The following is a 21,681-nucleotide window of genomic DNA, read 5'->3' on the forward strand; positions in this document are numbered from 1 at the left end:
GGCAGCTGCTGCCAAGGCCAATAAGATAATGGGTTGCATCAACAGGTGCATAGATGCCCGTGATGAGAACATAATCTTGACACTTTACAAATCACTAGTCAGACGAAACATGGAGTACTTTGTACAGTTCTGAGCTTCTGTGAGCAAGGCAGACATAGCAGAGCTGGAGAGGGCTCAGAGGAGGGCAAAAAAAGTAATAACTGGAATTGGTGAAATAAAGTACCCTGAAAGATTAACAAAATTAGGGTTATTCACTTTAGAAAAAAGACGACTCAGGGAAGATCTAATAACTATGTATAAGTATATCAGGGGTTAGTATAGAGATCTCTCCCATCATCTATTTATCTCCAGGATTATGACTGTGATGAGGGGACATCCTCTGCATCTGGAGGAAAGAAGGTTTGTACACAAACATAGAAGAGATTTTTTTAAGGTAAGAGCAGTGATACTATGGAACTCTCTGTCTGATGAGGTGGTGATGGTGAATTTTTCTAAAATAGTTCAAGAGGGGTCTGGATGCATTTCTGGAGTCTAATAATAATACAAGCTATAGCTACTAAAGAGGGGTCATTGATCCAGGGAGTTATTCTGATTGCAGCCGGGAATTAATTTTTTCCCCTAAAGTGGGGAAAATTGGCTTCTACCTCACAGTTTTTGTTTTTTGCCTTCATTTAGATTAACTTGCAGGATAACAGGCTGAAGTGGATGAACAGATGTCTTTTTACAACCTTATAAACTATGTTATTATCATATTTGCCTTAACCCCTTAGTGACCACTAATACGCCTTTTTACTGACGTAAACAAAGGAGCTTTTAGCTAAACAGCTTGCTTTAATCAATCATTACATGTACTTAAACGGGTGCATTAAAAACTATAACTTGTCCTGCAAAAAATAAGACCTCATACAAGTACATTGAGGAAGAAACAAAAAAGTTATAGCTCTTGGAATGCAATTAAAAAAAAATGTGTGTGGTCACTAAGGGGTATTACTGTATTTCCATATTTTAAGACTTATTTATGAACTCTACTTCTACTAGTGCTTCAACATCATTTGCATATTTAGTCAGAACGTATCTCATGTATGCATATACTGATATTTTGTATTTATTAATGAAATTCTTTTAGGGGCCTTTCTTAGGTAGACAAATAAGATAACCGTAGACTGAACTCTTGTTTGGCCGATAGCTATCAATCTCAATCCTATGAAGCTGGTGCCAGATTCCTCTGGCAACCAGTGATATAACTATAGGTGTGACAGTGGTGGCAGTAGCAAATGAGCCTCTACTAATGTCTGCCGGCCTATTTATCAGAAATCTTTTGGTGCACAGAGAGGCTGCAGTGGAAGATTTAGGGGAAGAAGATTTATTAATGTAAAGGTTGCTGGACAGGGGCATAACTACCATAGTGGCAAACCATGTGACTGCTATGGGGCCCAGGGCAATTGGGGGCCCAGTTAGGATAATCTCTTCTACTGGGGGTAAAAACTTGGTCAGGACTCTACCCTTTAAAGAAACAACTTTTAGCAAATGAGACAGTGGAAGAAATGGCCCAAGGGTCATTGAAAGGGGTTTAGGCAGAAACCCTTCTGTCCAGTGTGGGCGCCTGGTTGCCTTGCTATGGGGCCCTTACTTCTCTAAGTACGCCACTGCTGCTGGACATTCCTCAATCAAACACTTTTTGTGATCACTTTTGGGAAGTGAATGCCATCAATCAGATAAGATGTAAGAGCACTGTAGTCACTTTTCTTTGCGTAGTACTGGTATCTGGTAGCAACATTATGGAGCTACTGTATACTACCATACATGGAGCTGAAGTACCATCTCTAAGCATGCAATATTGAAAAAGTTGTCCTATAGATATGTTGCCTCCTATGGCGCGCAAGAAGAGAAGTTACATGGGAGCCCTAGTTATCAGCCTTTATTTACACTCCATGAGAACAGAAAAAGGATTGGACAGTTAAAATTCAACTCACCCAATCTATACACATCAGACAGTCAACTGATCTTGCCAAAATCAATGGGTTTGGCCAACATACATCTAATTTTTAAGGCCAGTTTTAGGCCTGGTCAGCTATGATAACTTATTGCCGACTTATTCCTGCGATCGTGTCATGATGTGGCAATGGGTTGAATAAGAAATCACCCTATTTTTATTAAACTCTTTAAATGCTGCTTTACTATCAACCATAGCATTTATTGGGTTATATGGCTAGAATAAAAAGTTGCTCTAATCCCAGCCATTATAGCAGAAGCTGAGCTTAGTCACAGAATTCTACCATGTGATTATTCTAACATTAGTGTAATGCAATCTATAATGTACATTCATGTTATGGAACATTAAAAAAAAAACATTCATGGCAGAGATTGGGATACTTGTCCTATGTGGAGGCGAGAGATGAATGTAGCTATAGAAAGCGAGCTGTGCTGTTCCTGGAACTCCCATTGAAGTGAATCGGAGCTACAGATACAGAGTAGTACAATGAACCAAAGTGGAAGTACCACAAAGCATGGCCTTACAGTATCATATAATATCCATTACATAATAGAAATTTTTATTGACATGCCAATAAAAACTAGTTGTATAAACCCCACATTCTAATATTCGTCGTTTTTTTAGCTGATACTGAAGAACTTGAGATACACCTCAGATGCTACAGACTTTCCTTTTGAAATAGATAATTAGTGTTTAATATTTATCTAATCAATCAATCAATTAATCAATTGAAAGAGCCCTGTTGAGGTACGTATTTTAAGGAAAAGTAGGTTTCCTACTATGAAGTAAAAAGAATATGAATACTCAACTTGGAGTTGTGACATCTATTCAGTTTTCAATACATATACAGGATAATGTTTGCTTCCAAAATGTTTCTTCAAACTCACATTTCTGATTTTTGTCTTCATCCTAATAGTGGTAATCCTCCCAGAACACCACCGCCAACACCACCTGCAACAACACCTCCAACATTCAAATTCAAGCCTGCCTACAAAAACACAATAATAAGAGGAATCATTGGAGAAAACAGAATGAGAAATATGACTTAGTATTGGTTTGTCCTCACAACAGTTGTGAAAAAGAACATTAACCAAATTCATTGCTTCTGAGTAATTTTTTTTATGAAATTGGAATATACAGTACATGATTCTTTTCTTAGTCTTTCATGGATACCTCCATGAATACTCAGCACAGTTATATATTTATATAAACCTATAAAGAGCATCTTGGTGATATATTCACTTTAACACTGAACAAAAAAATATAGCTATGTCATAAATAAAATGCTATTTTTTAGTTGTAAAAGAGATAAATGTCTTACCAGAGACTGGCTCAATGTTTTAAGTGTTTCCCCCTATTAACATATATGACAATTAAAACATAAGTTAATGAATGTGATTGGGAATAAAATAATGTAGTATATAAAATCATTTATGCTTACGCTACAAAGTAATTTATACAATGGATAATAACTTACCAACACACTGCATAAAACGTTCATTACAACATCACTTAATCCAAGACCCTCCTGAAAGCCAATGGTAACATTTTAGATTTATAGTTTCTGCATGAGACATTTATATTTTATGAAACTACAGTGTGTACAATATATAATATCTATATTATATCTGCCTCTTTATAAAGAACGCTAAAATATATTTTGCAAATTGTTTAAGGCTTGTATAAAATAGTTTTATTAATTATGTTATACATTTCTAAAGGCTCATGCACAATGTTGTATACAGACCAAGTTGTTGGTTGTCATAATATAGCTTCCTACTATAACTGTGCATTCCTTTAAATACTTATGCATACCAAAATGAGGTATGGCATTGGATGCTGTATCATGTAAATATTCACCTCTAGAAGCACTTCTAGGGGAAGACATTCATGTTGACAGCGGAGACCATGTGCATGGTGTTTGTAAGGCAGTGTGCAGCTAGCCCCTGAGGAGCAAAGGCAGAGGATTGGAGAGGTAGTGATCCTGTTAAGATGTGTCAAAGTGTATTCCCTAAGTCCATTGCTCCCTGGGGACCTGTGCAGTGGAAAAGTGGTTTGAAGAATCAGGCCACTAGTAAAACAGTATTTCTTTACTTGATGCAAAATATAACTTAAATAATATTCCACTGCTGCGCTCCTTAATATTTTGTGTGTTCTGTAGAAAATATCCTATCAGTATACATTCTTTTATATATAAATATAATTGTCCTATTAGTTTCTGTGTAAATGCTGGGTTGTAATAAAAATAACCTGTACGTACTTAATATTCATAAAATATAACTTGTGGCACATCTAGCAGCAGTAGGTGCAAAGTGTAGTTTCTGTCACCAGATGATAAGGTATGATGACATATGGACCTCTCAGAGGCCTGAGAATGGGCTGTGTGGAAATGTATATGAGTGTATGAGGTGCAAATATTATAAGGAGATTGAAATGAAATGTAAACACTGCAAGGACAAAGGCACACATTGGTCTTAAATCTGATTGGTCTTAATTCTAGAAATCAGCTATTAAAATATGTATATTGAAATATTTTATCACTGATCTGTAAATCAAGCTATAAAAAGAAAAGCTTACCACTGTATTTAGAATTTCCAACCCAAGCTCTTCTGCTACTTTTCCAATTTGATCCCCAACCTTCTCCTGGAGACAGAAAAAAATAGTCTAAAATAAATATTGAAATAGTTATTGTGAAAGTAATTATAGCTAATTCATTCATTAATAACCTCTCAAAGTCTTTTGAATGCAGACCGATCAGGTCCTGAAACTACAGGGACTAGGGATGAGCGAACTCGAACTGTATAGTTCGGGTTCGTACCGAATTTTGGGGTGTCCGTGACACGGACCCGAACCCGGACATTTTCGTAAAAGTCCGGGTTCGGGTTCGGTGTTCGTCGCTTTCTTGGCGCTTTTGTGACGCTTTCTTGGCGCTTTTTGAAAGGCTGCAAAGCAGCCAATCAACAAGCGTCATACTACTTGCCCCAAGAGGCCATCACAGCCATGCCTACTATTGGCATGGCTGTGATTGGCCAGAGCACCATGTGACCCAGCCTCTATTTAAGCTGGAGTCACATAGCGCCGCCCGTCACTCTGCTCTGATTAGCGTAGGGAGAGGTTGCGGCTGCGACAGTAGGGCGAGATTAGGCAGATTAACTCCTCCAAAGGACTTGATTAACTGATCGATCTGCAGCTGTGGATCATTGAGCTGCTGATCCTCAATTGCTCACTGTTTTTAGGCTGCACAGACCGTTTGTCAGTCTCATTTTTCTGGGGTGATCGGCGGCCATTTTGTGTCTTGTGGTGCGCCAGCACAAGCTGCGACCAAGTGCATTTAACCCTCAATGGTGTGGTTGTTTTTTGGCTAAAGCCTACATCAGGGTGAAGCTGTCACACCAAGTGCATTTAACCAGCAATAGTCTGTTCATTTTTTGGCCATATACAAAATCAGGGGCAAGCTGCGCCTGTCACCAAGTGCATTTAACCCTCAATGGTGTGGTTGTTTTTTGGCTAAAGCCTACATCAGGGTGAAGCTGTCACACCAAGTGCATTTAACCAGCAATAGTCTGTTCATTTTTTGGCCATATACAAAATCAGGGGCAAGCTGCGCCTGTCACCAAGTGCATTTAACCCTCAATGGTGTGGTTGTTATTTGGCTAAAGCCTACATCAGGGTGAAGCTGTCACACCAAGTGCATTTAACCAGCAATAGTCTGTTCATTTTTTGGCCATATACAAAATCAGGGGCAAGCTGCGCCTGTCACCAAGTGCATTTAACCCTCAATGGTGTGGTTGTTATTTGGCTAAAGCCTACATCAGGGTGAAGCTGTCACACCAAGTGCATTTAACCAGCAATAGTCTGTTCATTTTTTGGCCATATACAAAATCAGGGGCAAGCTGCGCCTGTCACCAAGTGCATTTAACCCTCAATGGTGTGGTTGTTATTTGGCTAAAGCCTACATCAGGGTGAAGCTGTCACACCAAGTGCATTTAACCAGCAATAGTCTGTTCATTTTTTGGCCATATCCCAGTCTAATTCTGTCACTAAATCCATACCGGTCACCCAGCGCCTAAATACTAGGCCTCAAATTTATATCCAGCTAAATCTGTCCCTAGTGCTGTAGCTGGGCGAGTTATTTAGTGTCCGTTCAAGCACATTTCTTGTTCTGGGTTGAAATACAATTCTCAATTTAGCAATTTCATAATTTAGTGGTTCCTGCTATATCAGAGCTCTTTGAAATCTATCCCAAAAAGGGTATATAATATTGAAGGTGCACATAGGGTCATTCAGAGTAACTTCACACACACCCGCTACTGTGTATTTCCAAGTCTAATTCTGTCACTAAATCCATACCGGTGACCCAGCGCCTAAATACTAGGCCTCAAATTTAATTCCCTCTAAATCTCTCGTTACCCACCGCTGTACTGTTGTTGCTGGGCAAGATATTTAGTGTCCGTCAAAGCACATTTTTTGTTCTGGGTTGAAGTACAATTCCCAATTTAGCAATTTCATAATTTAGTGGTTTCTGCTATATCAGAGCTATTTGAAATCTATCCCAAAAAGGGTATATAATATTGAAGGTGCACATAGGGTCATTCAGAATAACTTCACACACACCCGCTACTGTGTATTTCCAAGTCTAATTCTGTCACTAAACCCATACCTGTCACCCAGCGCCTAAATACTAGGCCTCAAATTTAAATCCCTCTAAATCTCTCGTTACCGTTGTCCTGTTGTAGCTGGGAAAGTTATTTAGTGCCCGTCAAAGCACATTTTTTGTTCTGGGTTGAAGTACAATTCCCAATTTAGCAATTTCATAATTTAGTGGTTCCTGCTATATCAGAGCTATTTGAAATCTATCCCAAAAAGGGTATATAATATTGAAGGTGCACATAGGGTCATTCAGAATAACTTCACACACACCCGCTACTGTGTATTTCCAAGTCTAATTCTGTCACTAAATCCATACCGGTGACCCAGCGCCTAAATACTAGGCCTCAAATTTAATTCCCTCTAAATCTCTCGTTACCCACCGCTGTACTGTTGTTGCTGGGCAAGATATTTAGTGTCCGTCAAAGCACATTTTTTGTTCTGGGTTGAAGTACAATTCCCAATTTAGCAATTTCATAATTTAGTGGTTTCTGCTATATCAGAGCTATTTGAAATCTATCCCAAAAAGGGTATATAATATTGAAGGTGCACATAGGGTCATTCAGAATAACTTCACACACACCCGCTACTGTGTATTTCCAAGTCTAATTCTGTCACTAAACCCATACCTGTCACCCAGCGCCTAAATACTAGGCCTCAAATTTAAATCCCTCTAAATCTCTCGTTACCGTTGTCCTGTTGTAGCTGGGAAAGTTATTTAGTGCCCGTCAAAGCACATTTTTTGTTCTGGGTTGAAGTACAATTCCCAATTTAGCAATTTCATAATTTAGTGGTTTCTGCTATATCAGAGCTATTTGAAATCTATCCCTAAAAGGGTATATAATATTGAAGGTGCACATAGGGTCATTCAGAATAACTTCACACACACGCTTCTGTGCATTTCCAAGTCTAATTCTGTCACTAAATCCATACCGGTGACCCAGCGCCTAAATACTAGGCCTCAAATTTAAATCCCTCTAAATCTCTCGTTACCCACCACTGTACTGTTGTTGCTGGGCAAGATATTTAGTGTCCGTCAAAGCACATTTTTTGTTCTGGGTTGAAGTACAATTCCCAATTTAGCAATTTCATAATTTAGTGGTTTCTGCTATATCAGAGCTATTTGAAATCTATCCCTAAAAGGGTATATAATATTGAAGGTGCACATAGGGTCATTCAGAATAACTTCACACACACGCTTCTGTGCATTTCCAAGTCTAATTCTGTCACTAAATCCATACCGGTGACCCAGCGCCTAAATACTAGGCCTCAAATTTAAATCCCTCTAAATCTCTCGTTACCCACCGCTGTACTGTTGTTGCTGGGCAAGATATTTAGTGTCCGTCAAAGCACATTTTTTGTTCTGGGTTGAAGTACAATTCCCAATTTAGCAATTTCATAATTTAGTGGTTTCTGCTATATCAGAGCTATTTGAAATCTATCCCTAAAAGGGTATATAATATTGAAGGTGCACATAGGGTCATTCAGAATAACTTCACACACACGCTTCTGTGCATTTCCAAGTCTAATTCTGTCACTAAATCCATACCGGTGACCCAGCGCCTAAATACTAGGCCTCAAATTTAATTCCCTCTAAATCTCTCGTTACCCACCGCTGTACTGTTGTTGCTGGGCAAGATATTTAGTGTCCGTCAAAGCACATTTTTTGTTCTGGGTTGAAGTACAATTCCCAATTTAGCAATTTCATAATTTAGTGGTTTCTGCTATATCAGAGCTATTTGAAATCTATCCCTAAAAGGGTATATAATATTGAAGGTGCACATAGGGTCATTCAGAATAACTTCACACACACCCGCTACTGTGTATTTCCAAGTCTAATTCTGTCACTAAATCCATACCGGTGACCCAGCGCCTAAATACTAGGCCTCAAATTTAATTCCCTCTAAATCTCTCGTTACCCACCGGTGTACTGTTGTTGCTGGGCAAGATATTTAGTGTCCGTCAAAGCACATTTTTTGTTCTGGGTTGAAGTACAATTCCCAATTTAGCAATTTCATAATTTAGTGGTTTCTGCTATATCAGAGCTATTTGAAATCTATCCCTAAAAGGGTATATAATATTGAAGGTGCACATAGGGTCATTCAGAATAACTTCACACACACGCTTCTGTGCATTTCCAAGTCTAATTCTGTCACTAAATCCATACCGGTGACCCAGCGCCTAAATACTAGGCCTCAAATTTAAATCCCTCTAAATCTCTCGTTACCCACCGCTGTACTGTTGTTGCTGGGCAAGATATTTAGTGTCCGTCAAAGCACATTTTTTGTTCTGGGTTGAAGTACAATTCCCAATTTAGCAATTTCATAATTTAGTGGTTTCTGCTATATCAGAGCTATTTGAAATCTATCCCTAAAAGGGTATATAATATTGAAGGTGCACATAGGGTCATTCAGAATAACTTCACACACACGCTTCTGTGCATTTCCAAGTCTAATTCTGTCACTAAATCCATACCGGTGACCCAGCGCCTAAATACTAGGCCTCAAATTTAAATCCCTCTAAATCTCTCGTTACCCACCGCTGTACTGTTGTTGCTGGGCAAGATATTTAGTGTCCGTCAAAGCACATTTTTTGTTCTGGGTTGAAGTACAATTCCCAATTTAGCAATTTCATAATTTAGTGGTTTCTGCTATATCAGAGCTATTTGAAATCTATCCCTAAAAGGGTATATAATATTGAAGGTGCACATAGGGTCATTCAGAATAACTTCACACACACGCTTCTGTGCATTTCCAAGTCTAATTCTGTCACTAAATCCATACCGGTCACCCAGCGCCTAAATACTAGGCCTCAAATTTATATCCCGCTGATTTTGAATACAATACATTGGGCCAAATAATATATTTGTTGTTGTGGTGAACCATAACAATGAGAAAAACATCTAGTAAGGGACGCGGACGTGGACATGGTCGTGGTGGTGTTAGTGGACCCTCTGGTGCTGGGAGAGGACGTGGCCGTTCTGCCACATCCACACGTCCTAGTGTACCAACTACCTCAGGTCCCAGTAGCCGCCAGAATTTACAGCGATATATGGTGGGGCCCAATGCCGTTCTAAGGATGGTAAGGCCTGAGCAGGTACAGGCATTAGTCAATTGGGTGGCCGACAGTGGATCCAGCACGTTCACATTATCTCCCACCCAGTCTTCTGCAGAAAGCGCACAGATGGCGCCTGAAAACCAACCCCATCAGTCTGTCACATCACCCCCATGCATACCAGGGAAACTGTCTCAGCCTCAAGTTATGCAGCAGTCTCTTATGCTGTTTGAAGACTCCGCTGGCAGGGTTTCCCAAGGGCATCCACCTAGCCCTTCCCCAGCGGTGAAAGACATAGAATGCACTGACGCACAACCACTTATGTTTCCTGATGATGAGGACATGGGAATACCACCTCAGCATGTCTCTGATGATGACGAAACACAGGTGCCAACTGCTGCGTCTTTCTGCAGTGTGCAGACTGAACAGGAGGTCAGGGATCAAGACTGGGTGGAAGACGATGCAGGGGACGATGAGGTCCTAGACCCCACATGGAATGAAGGTCGTGCCACTGACTTTCACAGTTCGGAGGAAGAGGCAGTGGTGAGACCGAGCCAACAGCGTAGCAAAAGAGGGAGCAGTGGGCAAAAGCAGAACACCCGCCGCCAAGAGACTCCGCCTGCTACTGACCGCCGCCATCTGGGACCGAGCACCCCAAAGGCAGCTTCAAGGAGTTCCCTGGCATGGCACTTCTTCAAACAATGTGCTGACGACAAGACCCGAGTGGTTTGCACGCTGTGCCATCAGAGCCTGAAGCGAGGCATTAACGTTCTGAACCTGAGCACAACCTGCATGACCAGGCACCTGCATGCAAAGCATGAACTGCAGTGGAGTAAACACCTTAAAACCAAGGAAGTCACTCAGGCTCCCCCTGCTACCTCTTCTGCTGCTGCCGCCTCGGCCTATTCTGCTGCTGCCGCCTCGGCCTCTTCCTCCGCCTCTGGAGGAACGTTGGCACCTGCCGCCCAGCAAACAGGGGATGTACCACCAACACCACCACCACCACCTCCGTCACCAAGCGTCTCAACCATGTCACACGCCAGCGTTCAGCTCTCCATCTCACAAACATTTGATAGAAAGCGTAAATTCCCACCTAGCCACCCTCGATCCCTGGCCCTGAATGCCAGCATTTCTAAACTACTGGCCTATGAAATGCTGTCATTTAGGCTGGTGGACACAGACAGCTTCAAACAGCTCATGTCGCTTGCTGTCCCACAGTATGTTGTTCCCAGCCGGCACTACTTCTCCAAGAGAGCCGTGCCTTCCCTGCACAACCAAGTATCCGATAAAATCAAGTGTGCACTGCGCAACGCCATCTGTAGCAAGGTCCACCTAACCACAGATACGTGGACCAGTAAGCACGGCCAGGGACGCTATATCTCCCTAACTGCACACTGGGTAAATGTAGTGGCAGCTGGGCCCCAGGCGGAGAGCTGTTTGGCGCACGTCCTGCCGCCGCCAAGGATCGCAGGGCAACATTCTTTGCCTCCTGTTGCCACCTCCTCCTTCTCGGCTTCCTCCTCCTCTTCTTCCACCTGCTCATCCAGTCAGCCACACACCTTCACCACCAACTTCAGCACAGCCCGGGGTAAACGTCAGCAGGCCATTCTGAAACTCATATGTTTGGGGGACAGGCCCCACACCGCACAGGAGTTGTGGCGGGGTATTGAACAACAGACCGACGAGTGGTTGCTGCCGGTGAGCCTCAAGCCCGGCCTGGTGGTGTGTGATAATGGGCGAAATCTCGTTGCAGCTCTGGGACTAGCCAATTTGACGCACATCCCTTGCTTGGCGCATGTGCTGAATTTGGTGGTGCAGAAGTTCATTCACAACTACCCCGACATGTCAGAGCTGCTGCATAAAGTGCGGGCCGTCTGTTCGCGCTTCCGGCGTTCACATCCTGCCGCTGCTCGCCTGTCTGCGCTACAGCGTAACTTCGGCCTTCCCGCTCACCGCCTCATATGCGACGTGCCCACCAGGTGGAACTCCACCTTGCACATGCTGGACAGACTGTGCGAGCAGCAGCAGGCCATAGTGGAGTTTCAGCTGCAGCACGCACGGGTCAGTCGCACTACAGAACAGCACCACTTCACCACCAATGACTGGGCCTCCATGCGAGACCTGTGTGCCCTGTTGCGCTGTTTCGAGTACTCCACCAACATGGCCAGTGGCGATGACACCGTTATCAGCGTTACAATACCACTTCTATGTCTCCTTGAGAAAACACTTAGGGCGATGATGGAACAGGAGGTGGCCCAGGAGGAGGAGGAGGAGGATGAGGAAGAGGGGTCATTTTTAGCACTTTCAGGCCAGTCTCTTCGAAGTGACTCAGAGGGAGGTTTTTTGCAACAGCAGAGGCCAGGTACAAATGTGGCCAGCCAGGGCCCACTACTGGAGGACGAGGAGGACGAGGATGAGGAGGAGGTGGAGGAGGATGAGGATGAAGCATGGTCACAGCGGGGTGGCACCCAACGCAGCTCGGGTCCATCACTGGTGCGTGGCTGGGGGGAAAGGCAGGACGATGACGATACGCCTCCCACAGAGGACAGCTTGTCCTTACCCCTGGGCAGCCTGGCACACATGAGCGACTACATGCTGCAGTGCCTGCGCAACGACAGCAGAGTTGCCCACATTTTAACCTGTGCGGACTACTGGGTTGCCACCCTGCTGGATCCACGCTACAAAGACAATGTGCCCACCTTACTTCCTGCACTGGAGCGTGATAGGAAGATGCGCGAGTACAAGCGCACGTTGGTAGACGCGCTACTGAGAGCATTCCCAAATGTCACAGGGGAACAAGTGGAAGCCCAAGGCCAAGGCAGAGGAGGAGCAAGAGGTCGCCAAGGCAGCTGTGTCACGGCCAGCTCCTCTGAGGGCAGGGTTAGCATGGCAGAGATGTGGAAAACTTTTGTCAACACGCCACAGCTAACTGCACCACCACCTGATACGCAACGTGTTAGCAGGAGGCAACATTTCACTAACATGGTGGAACAGTACGTGTGCACACCCCTCCACGTACTGACTGATGGTTCGGCCCCATTCAACTTCTGGGTCTCTAAATTGTCCACGTGGCCAGAGCTAGCCTTTTATGCCTTGGAGGTGCTGGCCTGCCCGGCAGCCAGCGTTTTGTCTGAACGTGTATTCAGCACGGCAGGGGGCGTCATTACAGACAAACGCAGCCGCCTGTCTACAGCCAATGTGGACAAGCTGACGTTCATAAAAATGAACCAGGCATGGATCCCACAGGACCTGTCCGTCCCTTGTCCAGATTAGACATTAACTACCTCCCCATAACCATATATTATTGGACTCCAGGGCACTTCCTCATTCAATCCTATTTTTATTTTCATTTTACCATTATATTGCGATGCTACCCAAAGTTGAATGAACCTCTCCTCTGCCTGTGTGCTAGGCCTAAATATATGCCAATGGACTGTTGCAGTGGTGGCTGACATGAAGCCTGATTCTCTGCTATGACATGCAGACTAATTCTCTGCTGACATGAAGCCAGATTGTCTGTTACGGGACCTCTCTCCTCTGCCTGGGTGCTGGGCCTAAATTTATGACCATGGACTGTTGCAGTGGTGGCTGACGTGAAGCCTGATTCTCTGCTATGACATGCAGACTGATTCTCTGCTGACATGAAGCCAGATCGTCTGTTACGGGACCTCTCTGCTCTGCCTGTGTGCTAGGCCTAAATATATGCCAATGGACTGTTGCAGTGGTGGGTGACGTGAAGCCTCATTCTCTGCTATGACATGCAGACTGATTCTCTGCTGACATGAAGCCAGATTGTCTGTTACGGGACCTCTCTGCTCTGCCTGTGTGCTAGGCCTAAATATATGCCAATGGACTGTTGCAGTGGTGGGTGACGTGAAGCCTCATTCTCTGCTATGACATGCAGACTGATTCTCTGCTGTCATGAAGCCAGATTGTCTGTTACGGGACCTCTCTGCTCTGCCTGTGTGCTAGGCCTAAATATATGCCAATGGACTGTTGCAGTGGTGGGTGACGTGAAGCCTCATTCTCTGCTATGACATGCAGACTGATTCTCTGCTGTCATGAAGCCAGATTGTCTGTTACGGGACCTCTCTGCTCTGCCTGTGTGCTAGGCCTAAATATATGCCAATGGACTGTTGCAGTGGTGGGTGACGTGAAGCCTCATTCTCTGCTATGACATGCAGACTGATTCTCTGCTGACATGAAGCCAGATTGTCTGTTACGGGACCTCTCTGCTCTGCCTGTGTGCTAGGCCTAAATATATGCCAATGGACTGTTGCAGTGGTGGGTGACGTGAAGCCTCATTCTCTGCTATGACATGCAGACTGATTCTCTGCTGTCATGAAGCCAGATTGTCTGTTACGGGACCTCTCTGCTCTGCCTGTGTGCTAGGCCTAAATATATGCCAATGGACTGTTGCAGTGGTGGGTGACGTGAAGCCTCATTCTCTGCTATGACATGCAGACTGATTCTCTGCTGACATGAAGCCAGATTGTCTGTTACGGGACCTCTCTGCTCTGCCTGTGTGCTAGGCCTAAATATATGCCAATGGACTGTTGCAGTGGTGGGTGACGTGAAGCCTCATTCTCTGCTATGACATGCAGACTGATTCTCTGCTGTCATGAAGCCAGATTGTCTGTTACGGGACCTCTCTGCTCTGCCTGTGTGCTAGGCCTAAATATATGCCAATGGACTGTTGCAGTGGTGGGTGACGTGAAGCCTCATTCTCTGCTATGACATGCAGACTGATTCTCTGCTGACATGAAGCCAGATTGTCTGTTACGGGACCTCTCTGCTCTGCCTGTGTGCTAGGCCTAAATATATGCCAATGGACTGTTGCAGTGGTGGGTGACGTGAAGCCTCATTCTCTGCTATGACATGCAGACTGATTCTCTGCTGACATGAAGCCAGATCCTCTGTTACGGGAGCTCTCTCCTCTGCCTGGGTGCTGGGCCTAAATTTATGACAATTGACTGTTGCAGTGGTGGGTGACGTGAAGCCTGATTCTCTGCTATGATATGAAGACTGATTCTCTGCTGACATGAAGCCAGATTGTCTGTTACGGGACCTTTCTCCTCTGCCTGGGTTCTGGGCCTAAATTTATGAAAATTGACTCTTACAGTGGTGGGTGACGTGAAGCCTGATTCTAGGCTATGATATGAAGACTGATTCTCTGCTGACATGAAGCCAGATTGTCTGTTACGGGACCTTTCTCCTCTGCCTGGGTTCTGGGCCTAAATTTATGAAAATTGACTCTTACAGTGGTGGGTGACGTGAAGCCTGATTCTCTGCTATGATATGAAGACTGATTCTCTGCTGACATGAAGCCAGATTCTCTGTTACGGGACCTCTCTCCTCTGCCTGGGTGCTGGGCCTAAATTTATGACAATGGACTGTTGCAGTGGTGGCTGACGTGAAGCCTGATTCTCTGCTATGACATGCAGACTGATTCTCTGCTGTCATGAAGCCAGATTGTCTGTTACGGGACCTCTCTGCTCTGCCTGTGTGCTAGGCCTAAATATATGCCAATGGACTGTTGCAGTGGTGGCTGACGTGAAGCCTCATTCTCTGCTATGACATGCAGACTAATTCTCTGCTGACATGAAGCCAGATTGTCTGTTACGGGACCTCTCTCCTCTGCCTGGGTGCTGGGCCTAAATTTATGACAATGGACTGTTGCAGTGGTGGCTGACGTGAAGCCTGATTCTCTGCTATGACATGCAGACTAATTCTCTGCTGACATGAAGCCAGATTGTCTGTTACGGGACCTCTCTCCTCTGCCTGGGTGCTGGGCCTAAATATATGCCAATGGACTGTTGCAGTGGTGGCTGACGTGAAGCCTCATTCTCTGCTATGACATGCAGACTAATTCTCTGCTGTCATGAAGCCAGATTGTCTGTTACGGGACCTCTCTGCTCTGCCTGTGTGCTAGGCCTAAATATATGCCAATGGACTGTTGCAGTGGTGGGTGACGTGAAGCCTGATTCTCTGCTATGACATGCAGACTGATTCTCTGCTGACATGAAGCCAGATTGTCTGTTACGGGACCTCTCTGCTCTGCCTGTGTGCTAGGCCTAAATATATGCCAATGGACTGTTGCAGTGGTGGGTGACGTGAAGCCTCATTCTCTGCTATGACATGCAGACTAATTCTCTGCTGACATGAAGACAGATTCTCTGTTACGGGACCTCCCTCCTCTGCCTGGGTGCTGGGCCTAAATATATGCCAATGGACTGTTGCAGTGGTGGCTGACGTGAAGCCTCATTCTCTGCTATGACATGCAGACTGATTCTCTGCTGACATGAAGCCAGATCGTCTGTTACGGGACCTCTCTGCTCTGCCTGTGTGCTAGGCCTAAATATATGCCAATGGACTGTTGCAGTGGTGGGTGACGTGAAGCCTCATTCTCTGCTATGACATGCAGACTGATTCTCTGCTGTCATGAAGCCAGATTGTCTGTTACGGGACCTCTCTGCTCTGCCTGTGTGCTAGGCCTAAATATATGCCAATGGACTGTTGCAGTGGTGGGTGACGTGAAGCCTCATTCTCTGCTATGACATGCAGACTGATTCTCTGCTGACATGAAGCCAGATTCTCTGTTACGGGACCTCTCTCCTCTGCCTGTGTGTGTGCTGGGCCTAAATATATGCCAATGGACTGTTGCAGTGGTGGCTGACGTGAAGCCTCATTCTCTGCTATGACATGCAGACTAATTCTCTGCTGACATGAAGACAGATTCTCTGTTACGGGACCTCCCTCCTCTGCCTGGGTGCTGGGCCTAAATATATGCCAATGGACTGTTGCAGTGGTGGCTGACGTGAAGCCTCATTCTCTGCTATGACATGCAGACTAATTCTCTGCTGACATGAAGACAGATTCTCTGTTACGGGACCTCTCTCCTCTGCCTGGGTGCCGGGGCCTAAATATCTGAGAATGGACTGTTCCAGTGGTGGGTGACGGGAAGCCAGATTCTCTGCTATGGAACCTCTCTCCAATTGATTTTGGTTAATTTTTATTTATTTAATTTTTATTTTAATTAATTTCCCTATCCACATTTGTTTGCAGGGGATTTACCTACATGTTGCTGCCTTTTGCAGCCCTCTAGCTCTTTCCTGGGCTGTTTTACAGCCTTTTTAGTGCCGAAAAGTTCGGGTCCCCATTGACTTCAATGGGGTTCGGGTTCGGGACGAAGTTCGGATCGGGTTCGGATCCCGAACCCGAACATTTCCGGGATGTTCGGCCGAACTTCTCGAACCCGAACATCCAGGTGTTCGCTCAACTCTAACAGGGACGTGTTTTAGCATAGCAGCAATCAAACACCACAGAAACAATGGTGTACTGTATTGTCATCTGAACCTGCTGAGAACGGTAGGTTCGCCCCAAAATTTGATATGTATGTTAAAGCTCCTGACTGCAGATTTGTTGGAGGAAGGAAGAATCGACTTAACTGACTTTTCCAACCAATCCTTTCATTCTCCCAGGAGATAACAAGAAGTCTGGCAGCAGCTTTCTCCACTCTGTTCTTTCACAACATATACCTACTGGGCCAAACTAAACATATGTGAAAGATTTTTGGAGGGGTCTGGAGAGTTAACTGTCAACCAAACAATCATTCAGTCTTCAACTATTGACTGCGTATGGGGCACTTTAAGTGTGTGGCAGTTTATAACTGCTTCTGCCTTCTCTTTTCCAGGCTACATACAGTAGTGCTCAATACATGCTTAGCAGTGAATAGAGGAAGTGAACTATATTGGACCCACATATCAGTTCTGCCATTGTAAAATGCCACCTAGAGTCTGTATTCCTCTGTTACTGGGGATCTTTTGGAAGAGTAAACTTTCCAATTTGTTCTATTCAGGTCTGGTTATTACTGGCTTAAAGTATACTCATAAATATACTAAACATTTTTAAAACTGACTTACTGTGTTTATCAGTTTTATTTAAAACTTCTACTAATACTTCTAAAGTACTACTACTAATAATAATAAGAAGAAGAAGAAGAAGAAAAATAATAATAATTATTATTATCATTAGCATCATCACCATCATAACAGTTTATAGTAGTAAAAATATTGCTTGTAACTAGAGTTGAGCGAACACCTGGATGTTCGGGTTCGAGAAGTTCGGCCGAACATCCCGGAAATGTTCGGGTTCGGGATCCGAACCCGATCCGAACTTCGTCCCGAACCCGAACCCCATTGAAGTCAATGGGGACCCGAACTTTTCGGCACTAAAAAGGCTGTAAAACAGCCCAGGAAAGAGCTAGAGGGCTGCAAAAGGCAGCAACATGTAGGTAAATCCCCTGCAAACAAATGTGGATAGGGAAATGAATTAAAATAAAAATTAAATAAATAAAAATTAACCAAAATCAATTGGAGAGAGGTTCCATAGCAGAGAATCTGGCTTCCCGTCACCCACCACTGGAACAGTCCATTCTCAGATATTTAGGCCCCGGCACCCAGGCAGAGGAGAGAGGTCCCGTAACAGAGAATCTGTCTTCATGTCAGCAGAGAATTAGTCTGCATGTCATAGCAGAGAATGAGGCTTCACGTCAGCCACCACTGCAACAGTCCATTGGCATATATTTAGGCCCAGCACACACACAGGCAGAGGAGAGAGGTCCCGTAACAGAGAATCTGGCTTCATGTCAGCAGAGAATCAGTCTGCATGTCATAGCAGAGAATCAGGCTTCACGTCAGCCACCACTGCAACAGTCCATTGTCATAAATTTAGGCCCAGCACCCAGGCAGAGGAGAGAGGTCCCGTAACAGAGAATCTGGCTTCATGTCAGCAGAGAATCAGTCTTCATATCATAGCAGAGAATCAGGCTTCACGTCACCCACCACTGTAAGAGTCAATTTTCATAAATTTAGGCCCAGAACCCAGGCAGAGGAGAAAGGTCCCGTAACAGACAATCTGGCTTCATGTCAGCAGAGAATCAGTCTTCATATCATAGCAGAGAATCAGGCTTCACGTCACCCACCACTGTAAGAGTCAATTTTCATAAATTTAGGCCCAGAACCCAGGCAGAGGAGAAAGGTCCCGTAACAGACAATCTGGCTTCATGTCAGCAGAGAATCAGTCTTCATATCATAGCAGAGAATCAGGCTTCACGTCACCCACCACTGTAAGAGTCAATTTTCATAAATTTAGGCCCAGAACCCAGGCAGAGGAGAAAGGTCCCGTAACAGACAATCTGGCTTCATGTCAGCAGAGAATCAGTCTTCATATCATAGCAGAGAATCAGGCTTCACGTCACCCACCACTGTAAGAGTCAATTTTCATAAATTTAGGCCCAGAACCCAGGCAGAGGAGAAAGGTCCCGTAACAGACAATCTGGCTTCATGTCAGCAGAGAATCAGTCTTCATATCATAGCAGAGAATCAGGCTTCACGTCACCCACCACTGTAAGAGTCAATTTTCATAAATTTAGGCCCAGAACCCAGGCAGAGGAGAAAGGTCCCGTAACAGACAATCTGGCTTCATGTCAGCAGAGAATCAGTCTTCATATCATAGCAGAGAATCAGGCTTCACGTCACCCACCACTGTAAGAGTCAATTTTCATAAATTTAGGCCCAGAACCCAGGCAGAGGAGAAAGGTCCCGTAACAGACAATCTGGCTTCATGTCAGCAGAGAATCAGTCTTCATATCATAGCAGAGAATCAGGCTTCACGTCACCCACCACTGTAAGAGTCAATTTTCATAAATTTAGGCCCAGAACCCAGGTAGAGGAGAAAGGTCCCGTAACAGACAATCTGGCTTCATGACAGCAGAGAATCAGTCTGCATGTCATAGCAGAGAATCAGGCTTCACGTCAGCCACCACTGCAACAGTCCATTGTCATAAATTTAGGCCCAGCACCCAGGCAGAGGAGAGAGGTCCCGTAACAGACAATCTGGCTTCATGTCAGCAGAGAATTAGTCTGCATGTCATAGCAGAGAATCAGGCTTCATGTCAGCCACCACTGCAACAGTCCATTGGCATATATTTAGGCCTAGCACACAGGCAGAGGAGAGGTTCATTCAACTTTGGGTAGCATCGCAATATAATGGTAAAATGAAAATAAAAATAGGATTGAATGAGGAAGTGCCCTGGAGTCCAATAATATATGGTTATGGGGAGGTAGTTAATGTCTAATCTGGACAAGGGACGGACAGGTCCTGTGGGATCCATGCCTGGTTCATTTTTATGAACGTCAGCTTGTCCACATTGGCTGTAGACAGGCGGCTGCGTTTGTCTGTAATGACGCCCCCTGCCGTGCTGAATACACGTTCAGACAAAACGCTGGCTGCCGGGCAGGCCAGCACCTCCAAGGCATAAAAGGCTAGCTCTGGCCACGTGGACAATTTAGAGACCCAGAAGTTGAATGGGGCCGAACCATCAGTCAGTACGTGGAGGGGTGTGCACACGTACTGTTCCACCATGTTAGTGAAATGTTGCCTCCTGCTAACACGTTGCGTATCAGGTGGTGGTGCAGTTAGCTGTGGCGTGTTGACAAAAGTTTTCCACATCTCTGCCATGCTAACCCTGCCCTCAGAGGAGCTGGCCGTGACACAGCTGCCTTGGCGACCTCTTGCTCCTCCTCTGCCTTGGCCTTGGGCTTCCACTTGTTCCCCTGTGACATTTGGGAATGCTCTCAGTAGCGCGTCTACCAACGTGCGCTTGTACTCGCGCATCTTCCTATCACGCTCCAGTGCAGGAAGTAAGGTGGGCACATTGTCTTTGTAGCGTGGATCCAGCAGGGTGGCAACCCAGTAGTCCGCACAGGTTAAAATGTGGGCAACTCTGCTGTCGTTGCGCAGGCACTGCAGCATGTAGTCGCTCATGTGTGCCAGGCTGCCCAGGGGTAAGGACAAGCTGTCCTCTGTGGGAGGCGTATCGTCATCGTCCTGCCTTTCCCCCCAGCCACGCACCAGTGATGGACCCGAGCTGCGTTGGGTGCCACCCCGCTGTGACCATGCTTCATCCTCATCCTCCTCCACCTCCTCCTCATCCTCGTCCTCCTCGTCCTCCAGTAGTGGGCCCTGGCTGGCCACATTTGTACCTGGCCTCTGCTGTTGCAAAAAACCTCCCTCTGAGTCACTTCGAAGAGACTGGCCTGAAAGTGCTAAAAATGACCCCTCTTCCTCATCCTCCTCCTCCTCCTCCTGGGCCACCTCCTGTTCCATCATCGCCCTAAGTGTTTTCTCAAGGAGACATAGAAGTGGTATTGTAACGCTGATAACGGTGTCATCGCCACTGGCCATGTTGGTGGAGTACTCGAAACAGCGCAACAGGGCACACAGGTCTCGCATGGAGGCCCAGTCATTGGTGGTGAAGTGGTGCTGTTCTGTAGTGCGACTGACCCGTGCGTGCTGCAGCTGAAACTCCACTATGGCCTGCTGCTGCTCGCACAGTCTGTCCAGCATGTGCAAGGTGGAGTTCCACCTGGTGGGCACGTCGCATATGAGGCGGTGAGCGGGAAGGCCGAAGTTACGCTGTAGCGCAGACAGGCGAGCAGCGGCAGGATGTGAACGCCGGAAGCGCGAACAGACGGCCCGCACTTTATGCAGCAGCTCTGACATGTCGGGGTAGTTGTGAATGAACTTCTGCACCACCAAATTCAGCACATGCGCCAAGCAAGGGATGTGCGTCAAATTGGCTAGTCCCAGAGCTGCAACGAGATTTCGCCCATTATCACACACCACCAGGCCGGGCTTGAGGCTCACCGGCAGCAACCACTCGTCGGTCTGTTGTTCAATACCCCGCCACAACTCCTGTGCGGTGTGGGGCCTGTCCCCCAAACATATGAGTTTCAGAATGGCCTGCTGACGTTTACCCCGGGCTGTGCTGAAGTTGGTGGTGAAGGTGTGTGGCTGACTGGATGAGCAGGTGGAAGAAGAGGAGGAGGAAGCCGAGAAGGAGGAGGTGGCAACAGGAGGCAAAGAATGTTGCCCTGCGATCCTTGGCGGCGGCAGGACGTGCGCCAAACAGCTCTCCGCCTGGG

At 45.6% G+C, this 21,681-nt stretch overlaps 1 long non-coding RNA gene across 1 annotated transcript; it reads right to left on the minus strand.

Annotated features, from left to right (window-relative positions):
* Positions 1 to 2,895: 2,895 nt before the first annotated feature.
* LOC122927528 lies at positions 2,896 to 4,630 on the minus strand. Its single transcript, XR_006387801.1, has 4 exons — positions 4,571 to 4,630; positions 3,471 to 3,521; positions 3,315 to 3,347; positions 2,896 to 2,981 (listed from the first exon to the last, which is right to left on the minus strand). It is a non-coding gene; the product is annotated as an uncharacterized LOC122927528 (long non-coding RNA).
* Positions 4,631 to 21,681: the final 17,051 nt, after the last annotated feature.

Source organism: Bufo gargarizans, chromosome 2, assembly GCF_014858855.1.
Source record: "Bufo gargarizans isolate SCDJY-AF-19 chromosome 2, ASM1485885v1, whole genome shotgun sequence".
NCBI lineage: Eukaryota > Metazoa > Chordata > Amphibia > Anura > Bufonidae > Bufo > Bufo gargarizans.